The 21,854-nt window shown below is 37.8% G+C and overlaps 1 protein-coding gene and 1 long non-coding RNA gene across 2 annotated transcripts in view; one reads left to right on the forward strand and one right to left on the reverse strand.

Moving 5' to 3' along the window:
• Positions 1-21,854, forward strand: part of ahcyl2b (adenosylhomocysteinase like 2b) — a 47,489-nt gene that overhangs the window by 9,533 nt on the left and 16,102 nt on the right. The window lies entirely within an intron of this gene.
• LOC141352956 (uncharacterized) lies at positions 6,286-10,326 on the reverse strand. Its single transcript, XR_012360016.1, has 4 exons — positions 9,964-10,326; positions 8,632-8,671; positions 8,363-8,508; positions 6,286-7,652 (listed from the first exon to the last, which is right to left on the reverse strand). It is a non-coding gene; the product is annotated as an uncharacterized lncRNA (long non-coding RNA).

Consider the following 21,854-nt stretch of genomic DNA (forward strand, 5'->3'; position numbering starts at 1 on the left):
ACGAGCGCTCAACAATTATATCGAATCAACAGACACGTGAAACCCTAGCAGGTTGCTCAAACAACAAAATCACCAGCTAACTTACTTTCAATTTGCAAGAACTATAGACTAATACAATAACAGGCTTAAATAAACCTAAAACATAAGTCCACTTTCAGTTCTCACGGACACTTGCTGGCTATTCTCCAGACATGACGGACCACGTCTTTCTCATTTCGGCCGTGTGGCGCGCGTCCCCGCTCGCGCTGGGAAGCGCATACGCGCTTTTCTCCAAGATGCACTTGACGGCCTTTTGTGCAGCGAATTTTTTTTTTTTGGACGACCTAGTTAAGGCGTTAGGGTTTCCAAGCTTAGGCGGGCCGCCTGAACTGAAATGTGCTGCGGGAAACCCTGCTATACCCGTGTTTTCCTTGCAGTTTGTGGCGGTACATTCGCACCCCACGTTATATACAAAGCATTTTTGCAACTTAGCAAAGTGCATTGACTGACGCTATGGGGTGACAGAGGTATAGTGATAAACGTGAATGTGCAAACTACCTTTTTTTACCGGACTATAAGTTGCACTTTTTTTCATAGTTTGGTTGGTCCTGCGACTTATAGTCAGGTGCGACTTATATGTCAAAATTAATTCATACTGACTTAACATGAACCAAAGGAAAACATTACTGTCTACAGCCATGAGAGGGCGCTATATGTTGCTCCTGTAGCCTACCTCTGAAAAAAACTGTTAACTGAAACATTAACTTAAAGACAACGGAGAAAGACTTGACTTAAACAAAATGTCCCCCAAAAGAATAATAATTTTCTAAATAAATGCGACTTATAGTCCATTGCGACTTATATATGTTCCTCTTCATGATGCATTTTTTGACTGATACGACTTATACTCCGGAGCGACTTATAGTCTGGAAAATACGGTGTTTGTGGTGGTCAATTTTGAATTTGTGGCGGATTGACCAATAAATTAATGTATGGGAAACACTGCATTCCTACTATGCTTGCTTGCTCCCACTTTTTATATGATGTCACAGCAGTAGGCGGCACAAATATAATGCCACGCCTATAAACCCTCCCACTCTAAAGTGGTACTAAACTCAATGGAAAAGCTTCCAAGTAAGGTGAGCCTAACCCGTAAGGTACTATGCAATGGAAAATGCCATAAGTCACTGTTGCTCTGTAATCATTTTAACAAAGACAAAGAAGTTTGTTACCAGAATCCGTATGTGGCTTCATTGATTTGAATAGACCAATGACCCAGAACATCACTTCTGAGCTGAAATTGCGGGAGAATTGATTAGCTGTTGTTGAAGCATCACAGGGCATGATGTCCTGGTTGTCCTAACAGGGAATGCTAAGCTGTGAGATTCGCTGCACCTTATAGCAATTTGTTTGCATTTTAAATGTATAGGTTAGCTGAGGATCCTGAACCTCATGACTCTGTAACAACTGCACAAGTGCAGTCTTTTCTTTATGCCAGGGCACTTGTCTGTGGGGATAAATCAGCAGAGTAAGGTTTTGCTAGCATTTCACTTGAGCATCTCGTGCTTTAACGCTCATCACATGAAATGCACACACTGTAAACCTGAACAGTACAATGTACTCATTTTAAATGAGTAAACTGTACTCAAACCTGTGAAAAAGTTTCTTAAACGTAAAGGTTTTATGTGTGTTTAACGAGTTCACCATTTTGAGTTCAACAAAATCAATTAAATGAGTCTCACTCCACTGTGATTGGTCGGCCGTGTGGGAACTGACATCGACAAGCTGGGCACTCATCGGTGAGCGTGGAAAAACCGCAGAGCGGCGGCTTTCAGCGCGATGAAAAAACGCCAGCTGCTGGCTTTTTTGAAAAACATCTCGAGCATCCATTTTGGTTGTAGCTGTATTTGAAAGTGAGAGAGACTGCAGCTTTCCCGCGAGTGGGTGTGGTTTTCGGTGCAGACAGCGGACACACGCCCCCAGCGTTGAGAGCAGAGAATGCTGCCTATTTTTTCAAGCTTTTTATAATTAATTTTATTAATTTGGCATTTTGTCCATCATTCAAATTTGGTTGGGTTGCTCCCTGTTCGTATAGTCTTCAGATTCGTGCGTTTGGTTGAAATCCCTGTAGCTGTGTCCTGGATTGTTTTTATTTTTGATGTTCTGTTGCTATATTCAGCTTGAGAAAGGAGATGGGGCCTTGTTAGGGTTTAGGAGCGTTGTCTTGCTCTCAGGCACTGAGCGATGTATTACTGCGCTCTTATAAATTAAGAATCAGGTATATTGGCTTGTGTAATAAGATCCTTCTCGTTTTCTTCTCTCTCTCTCTTTTTCTCTCTCTTTCTCAAACCACTGTCTGCTTGAAGATCAAGCAACACAAATGACTGATCATCAGAAACATTGTTGATACTGAATAGACTTTTATCTCTATAATTCAAATGTAGCCACGTGAATGCCAAACTGTATAGAGCTGAATTTTTTTTTTAGTCAAATGTAAACTGGAGTTCACATTTTCCATAATCTTGATTTATTCCTAAGTAATTTAAGTTTCCTTATGCATCTTATATTCTGTTTGCTCGTAGATCTCTTTGTTGACTTGTTTGGCTTAGTCATAGAATCAGAGCGCACCGCGTCATAACCTGAAAACCACGCCCACCGGGGGGGAAAACAATCCATCCATCTCCATTGACTTGGTATTGCGAGAGGCTGCCTCCTTGTCATTTCGGGCTTATAACAAAAAGCAGAATAATGCCGAAAAGCTGCTGTGTGACAGGATGTACATCTAACAAGCCAAAAAACCCAGAAATACGTTTTTATAAGCTGTTGACCCAAAAAAACAAGCGTTTAAAGACACAAAAGTGAAAAAAGGCAACTTTTCATAGTACTACTATTATTAGAACTACGGCCACTAGAGGGAAACGTAGTTGGCGATACCCTTTTGTGTCTTTAAACACTCATTTTTTGGAGTCGACAGCTTATAAAAACGTATTTCTGGGTTTTTTGGCTTGTTAGCTGTACATCTTGTCACACAGCAGCTTTTAGGCATTATTCTGTTTTTTGTTAAAAGCCAGAAATGACAAGGAGGCAGCCTCTCGCAATAAAAAGTCAGTGGAGACAGTTGGATTGTTTTTTCCTCGGTGGGCGTGGTTTTCAAATTAGCATAACTGCGCTCTGTCTCTATAATAAAGGCAAGATTTTGCATATTCCCTAAATGCAGCATATTCTCAAGTCGAAATGTAAATCATTTCAGGGTCACTATTTCACTATAATGCAGGATCATGCCTAAAAATAAGGTCTCGGAAAGCTCTTTCCCACACCACTTGTGGTTAATGATGCACTTTATTAACAGGATGAGTAGAATATCTAACAAGCTTAAAATGGACAGAGACACATCTGTTTGTTTACACAAAATGTTTCTCATGTAGTCTGTGTAATGTGTAATTTTATGTTTTTTACTGTCTATGATCTGGGGACCTTTATTTATTTAATATTGTTGGTTAAGAGAGCAGACGGGGTGATGGTGTCGGATCAATAATGGGCTTATTGCTTCCTTGCTGTGTATTTATGAAACTAATATCAACGTGGGCTGGTGTGTGAATGATCAAATATGTTATACATTCGGCATTACATTTTACATTACGGTAACTTGCATTTATTCATTAAGCGGATGCTTTTATCCAAAGGCCAAGTTCACACTACGTGACTTTAAATCTTGGCCGATCACTGTGCTGTTCAGACTATTCTATTCAATTCAATTTAATTTTATTTATATAGCGCTTTTCACAAGTGTTAATTGTTGCAAAGCAGCTTTACATGAGAAGATGTAGAGGAGAACACAGAAAATCAATAGATAATATAAGAAGTAGAGATAGCGGCTAAGGTTAAACCGTACAAGCGATCATATTAATAATGTAACGTATACAGTAAAGTGCTAAGTTAAGCCAAAGTTGGCTGACTCTCCCTGGGACGAAAAACCCCCTAGGAAAAAACCCAATGGGAAAAACTCCTAGAAGGACATATATACGGTAGGGATAGGAGGCGGGTAAGCGGATTAAACTGGTTTAGCCGGTGGTCGTTGGTCGGGCATCGGCTGGTCATCACGTTGAAGGGTGCGATGACCTCCACAGCAACAGGCACTGGGTCTGTTTGTCTCATTGTCCTCGGGGTCGAGGACGAGACAGGGAGACAAAAACAGAGTTCTACATGACTACATGACTTCCTCTATGTAAAGTCTATAAGTCATTGTGATGTTCACACTCTTACACCATACCCGTTTCTCAATAGCAAGTACGCCACACTTGGACTTGTGTCCTTCGTAGTTCGAACTTGCAACCTCAGACTCGGAAGAACGAACTCCTGACGCGAAATGCATTCTGGGAAACTTCGCTGTCATAAGTCCACACAAGTCTCCTCTGATGCATCCTTGATAAAATGGGCGGATCAAGAAGACATCCGGGGATTTTATGTGAACTTGGGCTTGATGCGAACTTTGAATTGGACCAGTACTTGGGCTGCGACTGATGACGTTTCACAAGTCCACAAGAACGCAAGTACAGACAAGAACGCATATTGAGAAACGGCTCATGTGAATGATTTGCAATAGGTGGTCACGCACTACACAAGTTGAGAACAACTCTGTCACCCAGCGACTCTATCCGGTCCCTAAACTACTGTTTATTATTTTATTACACATGAAAAGGAATTGTTTGAAAATGGACATCAAAAAAATTAGCGCTGCAAGCTGTTTGCCTGATAATGTGCTCTGAAAATCCTTGAAAAAGGAAAAAACAAAGTATAGGACTATGTGTGAAATAATGGATCGGCATATCTCAACCCATGCCTTGCTTTCATTGGTTGTAACTCATTGCGACGTGTGACATCACAGGATGTGGAGTCGGGTGACCGCTCTAGATATTTATCATGCTGGATATTTGTCTGGTGTGTAGGTGAGGCGCCAGCGAGCCTCTTTGATGTATCGATGACTAGTTCACATAAATAAGAAAAAGAGTAAAAAACGAATTCAAAGACAAGACCGATTCAACAGCTGTTTGTTAAATGAACCATTGATGTATAGCTGGACTGTTTCAGGGCATTCAAGTGCACAGCAGTGCTCTTAAGGTTTAAGCTTTTCATGTTTTTCAGAATAAGCCCAAACACATTGGGTATCTAAACCCAAATATGAAGAGAACAGAGAGAACATCACACTCTTTCTGTTTGTGCTTAGTCAGAAGAACACCATCTGGCACATAAATAGAGGCTTTTTATCCAAGGCCCTCTAGACAATGATTGTCACTGCCCGCAGATCAAGGAAATTTCCAGACCGGGCTTGCAGGAACAGGTTTCTTCTAGTGGGAGAACACAGTGATAAAGTACGATTCAATTTTAAGTCCAAAAGATGACTTTTGTCATTGGAGTGAGAGACCTTTAAGAGGGCAATCTTATTGATATACATTTCTCATGATTTATCTAGAGTGCATGAAAGCATTTATTAAACGGTAATTTCTGTTCTTTGTCTTACTCAATTTTGAGTTTTATATGATGAAACCTTAACCAGTTAATCGTCAACCCCCTCTTTTGAAAACCCCCAAAAGTCATACCCAAACTAAAATTAGATACGGTTCATGAAGCCTTTGCACTGAAAGCATACGTTTGGTTTCATTTCAAAGCAAACATGTGGAAGTTTATTGTAAAGACTGAAATTTCTAACAACTTTACAAAATACATTTGATACATCTTTATGAAAAACGAATTGAAATTGTCGCTAACAAAATCTATGGACTGCAGCTAAAGCCACAGGTCTGACCTTGTTGTGTTTCAAATCTGAGGATGATATCTTTAAAACTGAATTTTATGAAAGGTTTTTTAAAACTGTGTCATGAGGTATTTTTAGAGAAATCTCAGAAATGCTAACATTTATTTACTTGCATCTTTGCATTGCATTCTTTAAAAGTATTGTTCCATTACTTAGTATGACAGACTGACCCATTTAGTAAGAATGTCAAGGGAGATTAACATTCACACCTCTTGAGACGAATTATGGCCATCTATATAATTTTTTGTAATTATTATAATTACTGACAACAATCTATTCACAGTGTTTTCTTCCAAAACAAAACCTTTCAGTGAACTTTACCATTCGAAATCATTCCTAAAACATGTTTATTATATCTATAACACAACGCTGGCAAATGTTAGCTTAGTTTAGCAACAACAAATAGTGGGATTAAAACCATGTTTTTGCAACAAACTCACTTTGTTTTAAATAACAATATGTGAGCTGATGTGGCTTTGGATCGTAAAATGAAACTACACTGAAAAAAAAAATCCTTTCAATTTACGTAATTTTAATGTGTACATCGGTCCCACATAATCCGATTGTGTAAAACCAACATAATTTTCCTCATATAATTTTTATGTGTCAGACCAAAACATTTTAATTGTTTTAAGTAGTCTAATATAAATATATTGACTCAAAGTGCTATTTCTCTTTACTATAACACATTTATTTTGTAATGTTTAAGTAATTTTATTATGTAAGGGAACTAGATTTTCATCTGTAATTTCAACATGCTTTTTTAATGCTTATATTATGGGATTATGTAACTCTAAAGCAATTTCATTATGTCTCTGGCACCAGAATAATCACTCATAATTATCCAAATGTTATTTATTTCTTTTTTAAATACAAAATACATTTGCATTGACATAAAAAGCAAAGAGTTTTGAACAAATGTTTAGTGATATTTAGGCAAACCACTGCTTTCAGATCATCAATTCATTTAAATCACTACACATTAATTCATTAACAGTCAATAACTATTACAACAATCAGCACATGCAGTACATACAAAGGGGCAATTTCCCAGACAGGTTGTAGATTAAGCCATGACTAGGCCCTAGTAGTTATATTAGAATATTTTTTACAAAAAAAGTTTACAAACAAACCTACCTTACAAAAACAACACTGGAGTACATATTGAGACAAAACAATGGCACTGATATATGTCAAGATATGTCAGTGCAATATGTTTTCAAATTAAGGCATTGCAAAAGTCTGGGACTAGGAAAAGCCCCATCTGTAAAACTGACCCAAATGTTTAAAATAGTTACTATCACAGTGGATTTAGAAGTGCTAAAACACAAACACTGCATTCCAAAGAGACATGCAAAAGAGTAAGTACTATTATTTATAAAATGGATTTACAAACTGGAAAATATCAATCCTTCAGAAAGTCAGAGCTACAGCATTTGTATAAACTGATAATCAAAGATTCAACAAAAACAAAATAAAACAACCATTTCCAAAATCAACTCTGAGCAGCTAACTGTTAATGTTTTAATAAGAGAAAACACTTAAAACAGATAAATAAAAAGAACATAAATGAGCAGCACAGTCTTTCTGATCCTTTCACTGAAAGAACTTGTTCGTTAAAGTTACGCTCAATGCAGTTCCATTAAAATCTTTTGGATTTCCTCAAAAATAAAGCGGAGATCAGGATAGCTCAGGTTTAAGGCATACATTAGCTCAAACAACATGGCACGATGTTGCAACACCTTCATGCCTTCCAGGACTATACAAAGATCCTCTTCATCAAGAAGCATGTTGTTTGAGAGCACAAATCCCAACATTGGTGTCTTCAAATGACCTCACTGATGCTGACTTCATCCATGCCCTGTACAAAACAGACCAATTTAGTTAAAGAAACAGAAAAAAGTTACTGTTACAATAAAAGTGTCATTGGAAATTAGTACAATGCAATCGAATATAAATGTAAGTATACAGACCCATGTGCATTGCCACAGCATGTTACAATTGGTTACAAATACATGGGTTACAAAGCAAGGCAGCTGCACTGTCCACTGCTCCAGGTGTGTGTGTGTGTGTGTGTGTGTGTTAAATAAAGAGGCCACATTTCAAGTGTGTGCTACCATACCTGACAATCACAGCAAAAGTGAATTCTCTCATTTTCTCACTCTCATGTTGTTACAGACCTGTATAAATGTCTTTGTTCTGATGAACATGAAGGAAGACATTTATTTTGAGCAATGTTTGCAACCAAACTGTTCATGAGCCCCATTCACTTCCATAGTATTATATTTCCCCACTATGGAAGTGAATGGGGCTTATGATTGGTTTGGGTACAAACATTCCTTAAAAAAATCTTCCTTAGTGTTCATCAGAACAAAGACATTTATACAGGTTTGTAACAACATGATAGGGAGTAAGTGATGAGAATTTTTATTTTTGTGTGAACTACCCCTTTAAATCTTCCCAGGTGTTTTAATGACCCTTGTGCCAAAAGATGTAACTAAAGCATACTAAATGTTCTGTACTTCCAACAAGGTTTACACATTTTTATGTCTATGAATCTATATTACTTACTTCTGTCATTTGATCATTGATTGTTCCAAGTCTTTTTGCTAGCTGTCCTCCTTTCTGATAGAAGAGTTTCGTCAGGTTTCTGGATTGGAGGTCCAGGTGACACAGGAACATAAGACAGTAGTGATTCTTTTAAATTCAGCATTTATCTGAAAACAGATTAACCAACCATTGTATATTTGAGTACTGCGAGTAAAAAAATAATACATGTATATTAGTTACAAAAATAAGATTTAGCTCCTAACAGCAGTAAAAGGATAGGAATTACTTACCAATGCTTTTGAGTGTGTAGCGTATGAAAGGATGATGGACCTATAAGAGGAAATATTCAGAGGTGAAATCAACACACAACCTCAAATGATGAAGGTCACACATACACAGAGCAATAATGAAATAAGTATTATATCTGCCATAGGACGCAATTTTGGACAAAATTAGATCTTAAAACAACAAGGTTCTCTTCTGAAAACGTCAGCTTTAAGGTGTGGCACTATAAGGGCTCAGTCACACCAAAAGCGCATTAAACGCTTGCAAACGCAAGGCGCGACGCACAGCCATTTTTAAAAAAGAGCAGTGCAGCGCGGCTTTTCATATTGCTAAGCAACCACCGAGTCAGCTGTCTTGTCAATCAAATATTGAAGCGTGAGCGCTCTTTTGCTGTTAACTGTCATATTAGCAGAAACTTTAAAAAGAGGGCGCTTGCTCTGACCTTGTTTGAGGATAAGAGGAGCACAAACACGCAGGAGAGAGTGAGCGAGTGGAGTCCGGTTCTTCAAAGCAACTGTAAACTTCCCTCGCCACAACGTAAGGCCCGCCTCTCCCCTCATTCGATTGGACAATGGAAGACGCGAATGACGTCAGGCGCTCCTCCGCTCTCAGCGCTCCTTCAAAAACGCGTGCGCGGCAGGCGGCAGAAAACCGCAAGGCGCTCGGCGCGCATAAACAGCGCGCAAACGCGCCCTGCCCATAGAATATCATTCAAAAAAGGCGCCTGCAACTGCCATAAACGCTTTTGGTGTGACTGAGCCCTAAAGCAATTTTTTCAGTTAATATGCCAGACGTCACGCGAGACATTTCAAAAAGCTTTTTCTAATAGAATCAAGTGTTGCTTGTGGCGTAGCGAAGTCATGAATAACTGACGCGGGTCTGTTCATCTGATTAAACAGACAGTTTGTTTCATACGCAATGTCATTATTAATTTAGTCAATTGATATCATCTGGTAAATTACTTACATGGATAACGTTGACGTACTCTGGACAGAATAACGTTTGGTTAGCGTTTTATTTGTCCTGAACCGTTTCCATTGAACAGCTGAGTAAAAAGTGCCTCAAAAGTCAACTCAAAGCTGACAGTTTTCAACTCGGATAAAACTACCAAACAAGAAATAACGTTATACAGCTGACATTTTTAAAACGCTGTTTTTCTTTATGAGCCTTACACTTACTGACTGACTGACTGACTGTAACGTTAACTTACTCCACCAACCTCCTCCAAACTAATTTTTACTACAAGTCATTGCAATGGCTACATATTGTAAAAAAACTGTCTATCTAGTGAAAATGTGTCACGTATAAAGTGAACATAAATAAATAATAGAACTTACTTTAATAACGTGGTGTCCGTCTGAGAGAGTTCTTCTGACTGACTGCTGCTCATTTTGGCGCCCAAAACAAACGATGTTTATTCTTCTTTTATGGCAGTTGACGTCCTTTTCATTGAGCGTTACTGCCACCTTCTGCTCAGGAGGTGCCTTTTTGTTTGCTTACTCAATTTTATTGCTTTAACTATTCAATTCAATCAATTTTAATCAATGTGAGAATAATGTGTTCATTTTACATTCAAACAAAACATTTTCATCCTAATCAATTAAATTATGTTTACACAAGGAATATAAATATTTTGTTTTGCATATACATGTTTATTTTATTTAAATTCAAAGACCCACCAAGTCCATTTTTTTCAGTGTATAATATAACGTTGTATTATATTCTACAGTGCTAAAGGCTATGTTTATAAGTGTTGCGTTATAATAAATATACTGTATTGGTTAATAAAATACCCAACATGACTGGAAGAACACAGATACACCATATATAATCCCAACTGAGTTTATTGTTGTCTTGTTTTATCCTTCTTCTTTGTTTTTAGCAGCAGAGTTGCTATTGCCCTTATAAGGGTGTATGACCCAACCTCAAAAATTAAAGCAACACCAAAGAGTTTTTTTTTTACCTTAAAATAACGTTTCCAGAAAAGTTTCAGTCGTTCATCCACTCGAAACAGGGTGAACGTCACTTTCGCTTTGCAGCCTCTTGCACTAACTCTTTAGTGTTGCTTTAAATAAATATGACTCCTCTCTTTAGAAATTTGAAGTAAACATATAAAATCAATCAATATTTCCCTAAACATGCATGCCTTTGAACCAAAAACCCTGAGGGATATTGTTTTGTGAAGTGCTTTCATGATGACCAGGCATTAGATTTTTCTCAATGAATGTGACTGAGGGTCATATATTTCATTTTACAGGTATGAACTCCGATTTTCCTTTTCATAACTCATAACACAAATCAAAACATTACTGTCACTCACTATAAGATTTTCTAAATAAAATAAAGGTCAAATACAAATGCTGGAGCCTTAGACCTTTCTAATGATGTATTGTCTGTTTTGTTAAGTTTAAATCTTTTACATTAAAGGGGACATACCATGAAAATTTGACTTTTGATGTTTTAGTGCTATAATGTGTCCCCAGTGCGTTTTTAAACCTAGAAAATGTGAATAAGATCAACCCAGTAACTTAGTTCTGGTAAACCATTCTCCACAAGCATGTGAAAAAAAGGTAATTGAAATTGGTCTCCCCTTGTGATGTCAGAAAGGGATAATACCACCCCTTAATCTGCACTATTCAACCATGCCACTGCTATTTAGTACAGAGATCAGCTCATTTGCATGTTAAAGGACACACCCAAAAATTGCACAAAATATTTTGAGCTAATACTTCACGTATGTACAAAGATTTATTTGACATCTTAAAAAAGCTTGTGAAATGTCCCCTTTAAATAAGTAAACAATAACGATCAGCTACATTCTGAAACGATTAGTCGACATTGTCTATTTCAAATGCTGAAGTGATTTTCTTTTTTAATTTATTAGTTAGAATATGTATAATTTGATGTTTTAACTAATTGAAAAAGCTGAATAGTCGTTCAAAACATACTAATTAGTCGTTGAAATAATCGACGATTAGTCGATTAATCGGTCTAATAATCGATAGATTATTCGATTATCAAAATAATCGTTTGTTGCAGCCCTAGTAACTGGGTGATGGACAAACACATTTATAAGGTATGTAGAGAAACCATAAGTCTGCTAGATATTCTTATACCTTCTTGGTATTTTTATTAGAATTTTTTGTGCTGGCATCTGTTTACTCATACCCGGGAAAAAATCATCCGAAAGGCTGACCTCAGTGGAAAATCTACATTGAAGTTCACCGCTTGAGTGCTTTTCAACACTTCATCGTTGGAAAGGTCAAACTTCTTGTCAAGCCCATTGATGTATTGCCCTTGTAGGAGTAAAATCCTATTATTTTGTGTTTGAAGGATACATGGAAAAAGGAATTACTAAATTTTGAGAAATAGTAATTATATCCGTCAGGTACGTTACGTGTTTGACACCATACGCTTGAATGCACTTGTGCCACATTGTGATCCGTCACCCGAGCAGGGAGCAAATAACCTGCCGCACCTTAAAGTGTTCTTATCAACATCGTTACATAAGTCCCTTGAAATGTGTTCTGTAATGTATATGTCAAAGATGTATATATCAAAGGATATTCCCAATTCCATAACATTTGGTGTGGTTTATTAGTCATTTGATTTGTTCTTTCTTAGGTTAAATGCAGTGAGATGATCCTTTGTATCTGTTCCTCTCTTATTTCTGTAGCGTCACTGGTCAAAGCGGCCTGCCGTGCTGTATTACATACCCATGAATCATGATACCGTCATACCCAAAACCACGTTCTGTAAAAAGTATGGTCAGTTTTCTCATGACTTGTGAAGCTTGCACGTAGAAACAGATATGGATATCCTGCTTTTTCTGTATTTTGTCTGACTTTGAATGCATTTTCTATATAAGACAAAATGTCTTGTCTTTCCACATTGAGGACTAATTTAATGTTTTACTAGAGATACACTGGACCTCAGGCTTACTGATGATTTCCATCATCATGTAAGAAAAAGTTCAGCATGTGAGTTTTTGGTTTCTCTCAGGAGAGCTATATCTATGCTCACTCCTTCAGGAAAAGCTTTCTGTCGGTTTATTTGATTTTCGACACTCAACTGGCTCCATTGTTTTGTGCGCTCAATTGCTCTTCTCATAGGGCGAATACAGTACATTTTTCCACTATTATGTAGAGTAAAGAGGAATAAAGCACTGCGATTTGTCGATTCAAAGCAGTTTATTCTAGCATTATGCCTAATTGCGAAAAACAGACCACAGGTGTCTCTATACTCTGGAGGCCATTTTTTCCTTTTCTCAGTTTCCACACTTACTTGCACAAACCAGCATTAATGCTTATATCTCCTCTCTGCTTGTGACCTTTTGTCCTAAAGTAAATTCCAAACTATCATGTCTTGTGAAATTTCCAAGTGTCTTTGTTTATTGTTTCTAAGCTCGGCATGACGTCAAGACATAAGTTAATAAATCACTTTTCAAGAACTAAGTGCTAACATTTGCATTGCAGCTTTGAAATCCCTGCCGCCCTTACTCTAGTGTGATTACCAACCTGTTACCACAACAGCATAAATAAGCAATTCCCCTGACACACCAGCTATGGCTTTCATCATTGTGACAGCGATCTAAAAGAGTCAGTGCGGGGTCGGGATGAGCCGGCTTCTATTTTGGCTCTCGTTCTGCAGCCGCACTTTATCAGGGCTGGAAAAGTGTCAATGCATGTAGCTTTGCATTCATTATTCAGTTCTCATTTGCTTCAAAATTAGTACACATCCATAATGTATAAAGCAGTAAGATGACGCAGACGCCAGTCTGAGAGATGATTTATAACATAAGCGTGTAATTGCTGTAAACTGTAGAGAATTATCGAGGTCTGGTGTCTCTGTTACTGCAGACCGTTTTTATATGCATTTTGTTGTTTGGTAAAAGTTAATGTGGGTTAACTTCTTGCTTGATGGATGAATGACAGTACTGCATTTGATTTGGTACAAAATAGGTTAATTCATAGGGAAGCATGGATTTTGGTGGAGCCTTTGTGTGTCTATAATCTCTAAAATGTTATTTAGGTAGGCAGGTCACTGTGGTTGAGAACAGAGCCCCAATTTAATGATAATCTTTGAAACATCAGAAAGTGATTCAGCGTTTTAACAAATGACAGATGAAGTCATCAACACCAGCAGTGTAGGCTGTGTTTGTGTTTATTAACTCTTTCTTCGTAAAAACGTGCTAAAACTGGACTGTGAACAACACTTGAACATCCATTCACAGGAAATGTGGACGTTTGTCCTGCTTTGAGCTCTCACTGAGATGCACCAATAACATGCTGCGTATCCGCTGCCTCGCTCTCTCTCCTGTTATTTTTCTCTCTTACATAAGTCATCTTTTCGTGGAAGCGCTGCTCATGTGGCCTGATTCTCTACTCTTTGTGTCGTACTCAGAAATAAAGCTTTTTGTCTTTTTGTTTAATTCATAAACCCATTAAAATAGTTTGTTCTCGTATAACACATTGTTCAGTGTCGTTCAGAAAGAGAACAAAATGTTTGTCCCAAACCTAGTGTTGTTTTGCACCATTCGCATATTATATAATTTTCTAGTCGCACTGCTGCTTTTTTAGCCGTTCGTGTAACCACACGGGGACTTTTTATAGACCTCCTTTAATGCTATTCATGGCCGTGTTATCATTTTTCTTTCTAAATAAACTTGCTGTGTTTATAGTGCACACAATCTCTAATTTGGGCTACACAAAGTACACACAGGTTTCACTCTCATATCTGGGAATTGATGTCTGTAAGTGTATCTGTATATTTGTACACCTCTCGCATCTGAGCACTGGATGGTCCTCCAGATGGAGTGTGCCACGACCACGCCAGATCTTCTGTCCTGAAGCTAGATCTGGTCAACTAATGTCAGTAGTTTGAAGAGCGTGTTGTTTAAACGGGTTAGGTAATGTTGACATGGTAAATGTAAATGGGTGATTCTAACGAAATCCAGACTTAAAGAGCTCTATCATACACCCGACGCAAGTGTCTTTTGCTAGTTTCAACCCTGCGCAATTATCATTTTCACGTTTAGCGGCACGTTGTTTAAATAGCAAATGCATTTTTTTTACATTATTCTTAAACTGGGGTCTTTTTCCTCCACTTAGTTTTTAAGTTTACAAAGTCCGTCATCTAAATAGGGTATAGACATAGCGCCAGCGCAACTGGCTTTTAAAGGGGATGAGAGATAAGATTCTCATTGGTTTATTGCACGTTACGCCCAAAACACACTCATTAATCATTAGGAAAATATGAACAACCATTTTCCCGTCGTTAAATTAGCAAAAGTGGCATCGGACACTCCAATTAAGACCGTGCGCCGTGCGCTTTAGACAATGCGCTTAGATCGTTAAAATAGGTCCCAAAAGATGTCCAGCATCAGATTTTTTAAAAAGCCATTGAAGCCAATTTTTTTTGCACATTTAAGATTTCTTCTTATAAACTTACTACAATCATTATTTTTAGAGGATTTAAAAATATTTCCTATAGAATTATTTACATTTTTAGAGTATAATTATAAAAAATTATCATTACCGCAACACAATATTACATTAAATATATGTATTTACAAACTCATGGTAATGAGAACTAAAAAGTTGTCTATGTACTATGACAAACAAAATTTCAACTTTTATTTGTAGAGAAAAAACTGCTTACCTGGTAGCCATCTTGAGTGTCACATTCAATTATGTCCCTTCCAACAATTGTTTTTTAAAATGTTAGTTCCTTGAGGGCTTAAACAATGATTGAAAATTGTTGCGGAGGATGAGAAAAATTTTCTGGGACACATTTATATTCCTCATTATTGTCTCTACATTTACCAATGATCACCAAATACCACATGTTTCTTTACTGTAAATCAGGGGTGGGGAACCCTGGTCCTGGAGGGCCACTGTCCTGCAGAGTTTTGTTCCAACCCTAATTAAACACACCTGAAAAATCTAATTAAAGTCTTTAGGATCACTTGGAAATTAAATTCAGGTGTGTTTGATTAGGGTTGGAACCAAACTATGCAGGACAGTGGCCCTCCAGGACCCAGGGTTCCCCACTCCTGCTGTAAATGTTTATAGTATAACATGCACTGAAGCTTTTTATTTTTTAGATTTTTTAATTATAAATATTTCCATGTCAAAGAACCCAAATCCAGTCATGGACACGTTGCGGTAATGACAATTTTCACCCTTAAATGTGGAAAAAAACAAAATTGGCTTGTATGTCATTTGAAATAATGTGCAAAATAGTACATGAAGAGATGTTTGTAACTATGCATCTTATTTTGATACTCAAAATGTTTCATGACACCTCATAAGTCTAATTTCATGAGAATCACCAAAACACAATTTCTTGAATAATAGAAACAATTGGGTTTGTTGGCACAGATTTTTTTCAGGTATCTCATTGATGATACCTCATCATGATGCAAATATCTGACTTTAAATTTTCCATACTATAGTACATACAACATTTTTACAGTAAAGTTGCCAGTTTTACTGAAAATGTGTAACTGTCACAAGGGGAATGCAGGGTTTTTCAACCCATCTATGTGTTTTAATTTACAGTATGGTTGTTTGAGGTTTGCGATTGATAACAGTTATGTTCGCAAGAAGACATTAAAGCAGTAAAATTGAGGTTAAAGAACTGTAGGACACACCTAATAGTCTGCAGTAAATCTGATCCGTTTATTCCTGATCATATATTGTGTGACCTGAAACACAAAGGGCTCTTTGTCACTGTGTATCTGTCCATGGCATGTTTCATTATCTTAAGCTTTTAAGACAATAATCACTTCATAAACCACCAGTCTCAAAAGCCTTCGTAAACACATATAAACACACCTTTTGCCAACGTCGACTACAATCGTTCCAGGCACTGAAGAATTAACCAAATTGATTGAGATTGACAAAAACCCAGCAAAGGGAAACAGTGTCCGGTATTGTGCTTGCACGTCCGTGGGATCACTTCAGACTGTATTAACAACATAAAAAAAACAGATGCCCTGTGACCGTTCAACACTGTTTCCAATGTTATAGAAGAATGGGGGGATTGCTAAACTCTCTGTTATGATGGTAAGAGAGGAGAAAGCAACAGGGTGGGCTTCAGCCCCTTGCTGTGGGGATGGTCTTCAGGCTGTTCTGGGGTCAGAAAACTTAAACTTTTGGAAAGAAAACAGAGGATGTGATATCTGTGTTTTTAGTGTCAGTTAACAGGGGACAGCATGTGGCCCGAGTAGACATACATGCACACCTGCTTTTATTTAGCTTAAAGGGGGAAAAGAATGAACTATAATATGCATTGCATACTGCACATGTAGAATAAATGTGGAGTAAAGGTGCTCATAGGCATGTTATCAATATGAAAGCTATTGTAGAAGACAGAGACAGTGGTTTGTATAATGTCCTAATACAGCTTGTTATTACAATATGCCTAATTTAAACGCAGCTTGTATTCCTGTTCAACTGGTAAAGATTTAGTTACCAGTGCAAAGACCATGGGATGGGTTCAAACCGCAGGGATCACACATAGTTACTGATAGAAATGTGTAGATTAAATGCATGAATGGTAAGACAATCCCAGAATGCATTGCAGTAAGCTTACTAGAAAATCCACTCTTGAGGATAGATGAGAAAAAGGTTGAATTATAAATCTTTATATTTTAGTGCTGTGACGGAGTTGATCCCACGTGGATTAATATGCAAATGTTTCAAAGGCTTGCAAATTAAAAGTGATTTTTTTACAAAACAATTTAACCACAAAAAGGCGCCATATTGAAAAGCTTTCTGTATGCATAGACGCACATGCGGTTGAATGTTTCCGGTCCAGCTCCAGTCAGACGTGATCATCCTTATGCCCTTCAAAGATCAGAACTCTTGATGTGTAAACTTTAGAGAGAGTTGCGCTACTGTGTCTAATACTGTCGTCCAAAAAAAACATTTGGTGAATAGAGCAATGAAAACAATGTAACTTTTTATGTGGAGCGACTGTTTGTGCTGCACCGTTTGGAATTCGCGTTTAAGTGCACTCAAAAGTGCACACACGGAGAGACGCGTTTCAAAAGCTAGCGAACATAAAATCTTTCTGTTCTTGACAGGGCACATTAGGGTTGTGCCTATAGACGATAGTATCGTGTATCGACGATCTCCAGACATATCGCCAATGGTAGGCTGTCATGGCGATAGTCATAACGATAGTTGGCAAATAGTTGTTATTATTGTCATCATCATCATAGTTTTATATTAACATCCACATTGCATGCTTTTCCTCGCATGAGAGTTGGTGGGCTTCACTTTACGCGGAGAGCTTGTAGAGAGAGGATTCATTACCTGCACTTAATGCGCGCGTCTTGGACTTCTAGCACTAAATCCATCGTGTCATGAGCAGCTGCGCTTCTCTCTGTCTCACGTGCACGCGCTCTCGCCTCTGTCCGAAGTCTAAACATAAACTAAAGTAGTAATCCTTATGTATTTGTTCAGTTTAATGCGTTTCATGCGAGCTGAGGCTAGGCCTGGGGCGGTAACCGGATTACCGTCATACCGCGGTCACGTGACCCATGCCGCGGCTCTAAGCTCTTCACCGTCATAACCGCAAAAAAAAAAGAAAATCTTGAAACATTGGCCTGCACTTGTGTGTATATGTTGGGATGTTATACACGCAGCTTGTTAACAACCGCAACTTGTTAACTGAATATTAAATGATATGATTTTAATATTAAATTGTCATTGAGTAGAAATACAGGTGACGTTGTCTGTCACTCGTTTAAAGTAATACAAACATTTTATCTAATTTGAACGTGCAAACAGCCGCAACAGATCAACAACAGAATCAGGTTTCATACATTATCAAATTTTCACGCAACATAAAGAGCACGCGATCAGTCCGAGGATTAATATCAAAAGAGATTAGATTGTCTCTTTTCATCTAGCCTACAACAGTGGCCATTTCTAAAGCAGGACACATTTCAAAAAGTTTTGCTTTTGCGTCTTCTTTCTCTGTTTGTGGAAAAAGACAGTTGTTTATGGTAAGGGTCGAAGAAAGAAGCGATCTGTCCGAGCACGCGAGACAGAGGCGGACTGCCAAGGCGCACGCGCGACAGACGCGGACCGCCCGGACGCACGCGAGACAGACGGACCGCGTCATCTTGCACACACACACGCGTCTCCATGCAGCTTCCCAGCTATACTCAAGCACGGACACATATGCAGTACAAGTGATTTCTCATACGAATGGTTATTTTACCAGACCGTCAGGGCAGCAATAATTTGCGTCATTTACAGGCTATTCACAAATTAAGGATAGAAAAGTGGTGAAATGTCTGTCTGCACGTGTGAACACGCACAATGCGTTAACATTTTTTAACTGATAATATTAATTGTTCAAGTTGTTGAATGTTGAAATTAAAGAAATGTGGAAGGAAATAATATTCACTTTACATGTTCCTTAAGAAATTTGCACGTGTTTTGTATTGAAGATAAATAAATCATGCATGTTATTTAACTCGTTGTCTTGCCAATAAACCGCAAAACCGCGGGAATTTGTTGATTACCGACCGCGGTTAAAAAAAACACAAACCGGCCCAGCCCTAGCTGAGGCAAACTTTCCTTTTTTTAAAAATATGACCCGCTGCATATTGGCGCTTCTCTCATACTCGCGTACGTGCAGAAAGCTGCGCTCTGTCCGAAGTCAGATCACTAGGTATTTTTCCCGTTTATGATATGTATTTCAAGGAGTTGTAGCAACACCATCCCTCGTGTTTAAAATATGATTCTGTTTAAAATGTGATCGCGTTCCGGTGGACCGATATGTTTAAAAAGGCACATTTGAGAGCACCACTGCTTGACACGTGTAGCCTTCTGCAACAAAATGCATTGAATTGTTTGTATGTGCGCACGCGTGTGTGTGCGCAGATGCATGTTTATACATTTATTAAGTAATCATGGTTAGGGTTTTAATGACGCGCTCGCATTAATGGCATTAGTTTTAAGAAGGTTGCGGTCATGACGGTGTTGCTCTTGTTCTTTTTTGTCCACCAATCAAGTGACTTGTTATAATGAGTAAAAAATTAAGAAATAAAACAATTAGTAAACTACTGCCCCGCCCCCCGATACTATCGTTTATCGCCGATCTCAAAATGGGGCATATCGGCCAACACTAGGGCACATACAAACAAAAAGATCTCCACAGTATTCTTTTTCTAATAAAACTTATGTCTTAAGTGTATGTATAGATTACAGTCCGTGCTTATTTGGTCTTAAAGAGACAGTAACCTCAATTAACCTACTTAAGTCTATGTTATTTAATGTTTATCAGACAACCCAAGACAGAGAAAATCACTTCTGGAAAAAAAATATTATATTTAATTCATACAATAAACACTTTTAATTTCTGTACGGTACCTAATGCTAATTTTAGACCTTACTTAATGTTCAACTTTGTTCTTTTTTTAAAAAAAGTTTAATTCTTCATTTGTTATAAGATTTTTCCCATTTTTTTGCTGATCTGAAAAATGATCCGATCCGTGCCTCAAAAACCATAATGTGATCCAAATCGTGAGTTTTGTGATTTGTCACACCCCTATTATATATGCTTTTATGACGACATATAAAAAAATTTACTGTACCCATTATACGGTGCATTTTGATGCTCATTTAGACTACCACAACAACTCTTATCATCGTACAATCATTGGTTCAAGTCCAGGTTCTTACTGCCAAACAATAAGACATAAGAAGGTGCCAAATCTGATCATGTAGAAGTTCATAGGGTTTTTTCGTCCTGACTTTTCTGTGACCTTACTGTAGTGAAACCACAATGAGTGACACTCGGCATTAAAGTTTTTTGCTCAGGGCACAGCGATATACTTGTGTGATTCAGTGTCTTTGTCAGCTTGTGCAGTCAGGCTGAATCAGAACTTTACATGCAACTGTGTGTTTTACTAATGCTGTGAAACCCATCCATCCATTTTTCCTGAAAACGTCACTTCCTTATGCCTCAACCTACAGCCTAAAGATTAATCACTGTGATCACTCAATACGTGGTGGGCTAGACACTGATATTTCACGGCATTATTTAAGAGTCATTCTTGATGAAGTGGGGGGATTTAAGGCCTGCTGTTGACTCGGATAATACCGTAGGGTGGAGGGGGGGTGACTGCATGGTGAAATCCTCTCACGGTTCACACAGTGCTTTCGTTTCCGCCAGCAACAGCTGTCCATCCATTAATAGAAGCAGCAGTTTACGTTCACAAATCTGATTCCTTCACAACGAGCTCTCAATGGTTTTTGCTGCCATTTATTTTGAGTAAATATGATATAGAAGGTTACCATGTGCCTGCTTTCAACTGTTTCACAATTTTATTTTATTCTCAGTATGATGAATGCTTGGCTAATACCTGGCTGTGTTGCAGTATTACATTTAAAGTGTCCACAGAAAATTACAAAACAATTCACATTTTGAGTGTATTTAACGATTGACACATCGGGTTTAAATGTAAAGATAAAAATGGCGGCACACCAGCTCGATGTCTATAAGGCCCTGTTTACATTACAGTAGTTTACGGTTTACTTTAAAATGAAAACCATCCTTGTTTATACTGGCATTTTAAAAAGAATCTTCATCCACACTATACACGACCATAAACGTATAAAACGTGACCAATCACGTAACTGGGCATGCGCATAAAAGTCTAAAATAACTTATTACTCTAATAATAGCTTACCTTTGCGCATTTATGCAGCCTAGGGATGTGCAATATTGACAAAAATTCATACCTGGATCCTTTGCCGGCAACTACAACAGACAATATTTTTGAACCTATAAAAATGTGTTTGGAAAAGTCTAATATTGTTCTAGCTCCCCCCTACAACATATTAATATGATTAATAGGTTAATGTTGATGTTATACACCAAACAGAAAGTCTTTATGATTTAAAAAGGAAGCATTCAAGTGAACAGTACTAAACAGTAGCGAACTTGAAGCAAAAATAAATTTCAGCAAATGCAAACTTCAATCAAAAAGAGCTGAAGTATTGCTTTAGCCTACAGAAATGCTTATTGCTTTAATGTAGCTCCTCTTGATCTATTTCACGCTGTTATATTTATAATAATTCATTGTTCACAGTTCATATTTATGATCTTATAGTCCATTTAAAAAATTTTGTACGAACTGACTGTATTCTTCAGAAAAACACCAAATAACTTATCTTCCCTTACCTGTCGCTGTTCAGTGCGT

This window comes from Misgurnus anguillicaudatus, chromosome 1 (assembly GCF_027580225.2).
Source record: "Misgurnus anguillicaudatus chromosome 1, ASM2758022v2, whole genome shotgun sequence".
In the NCBI taxonomy this organism is placed as follows: Eukaryota; Metazoa; Chordata; class Actinopteri; order Cypriniformes; family Cobitidae; genus Misgurnus; species Misgurnus anguillicaudatus.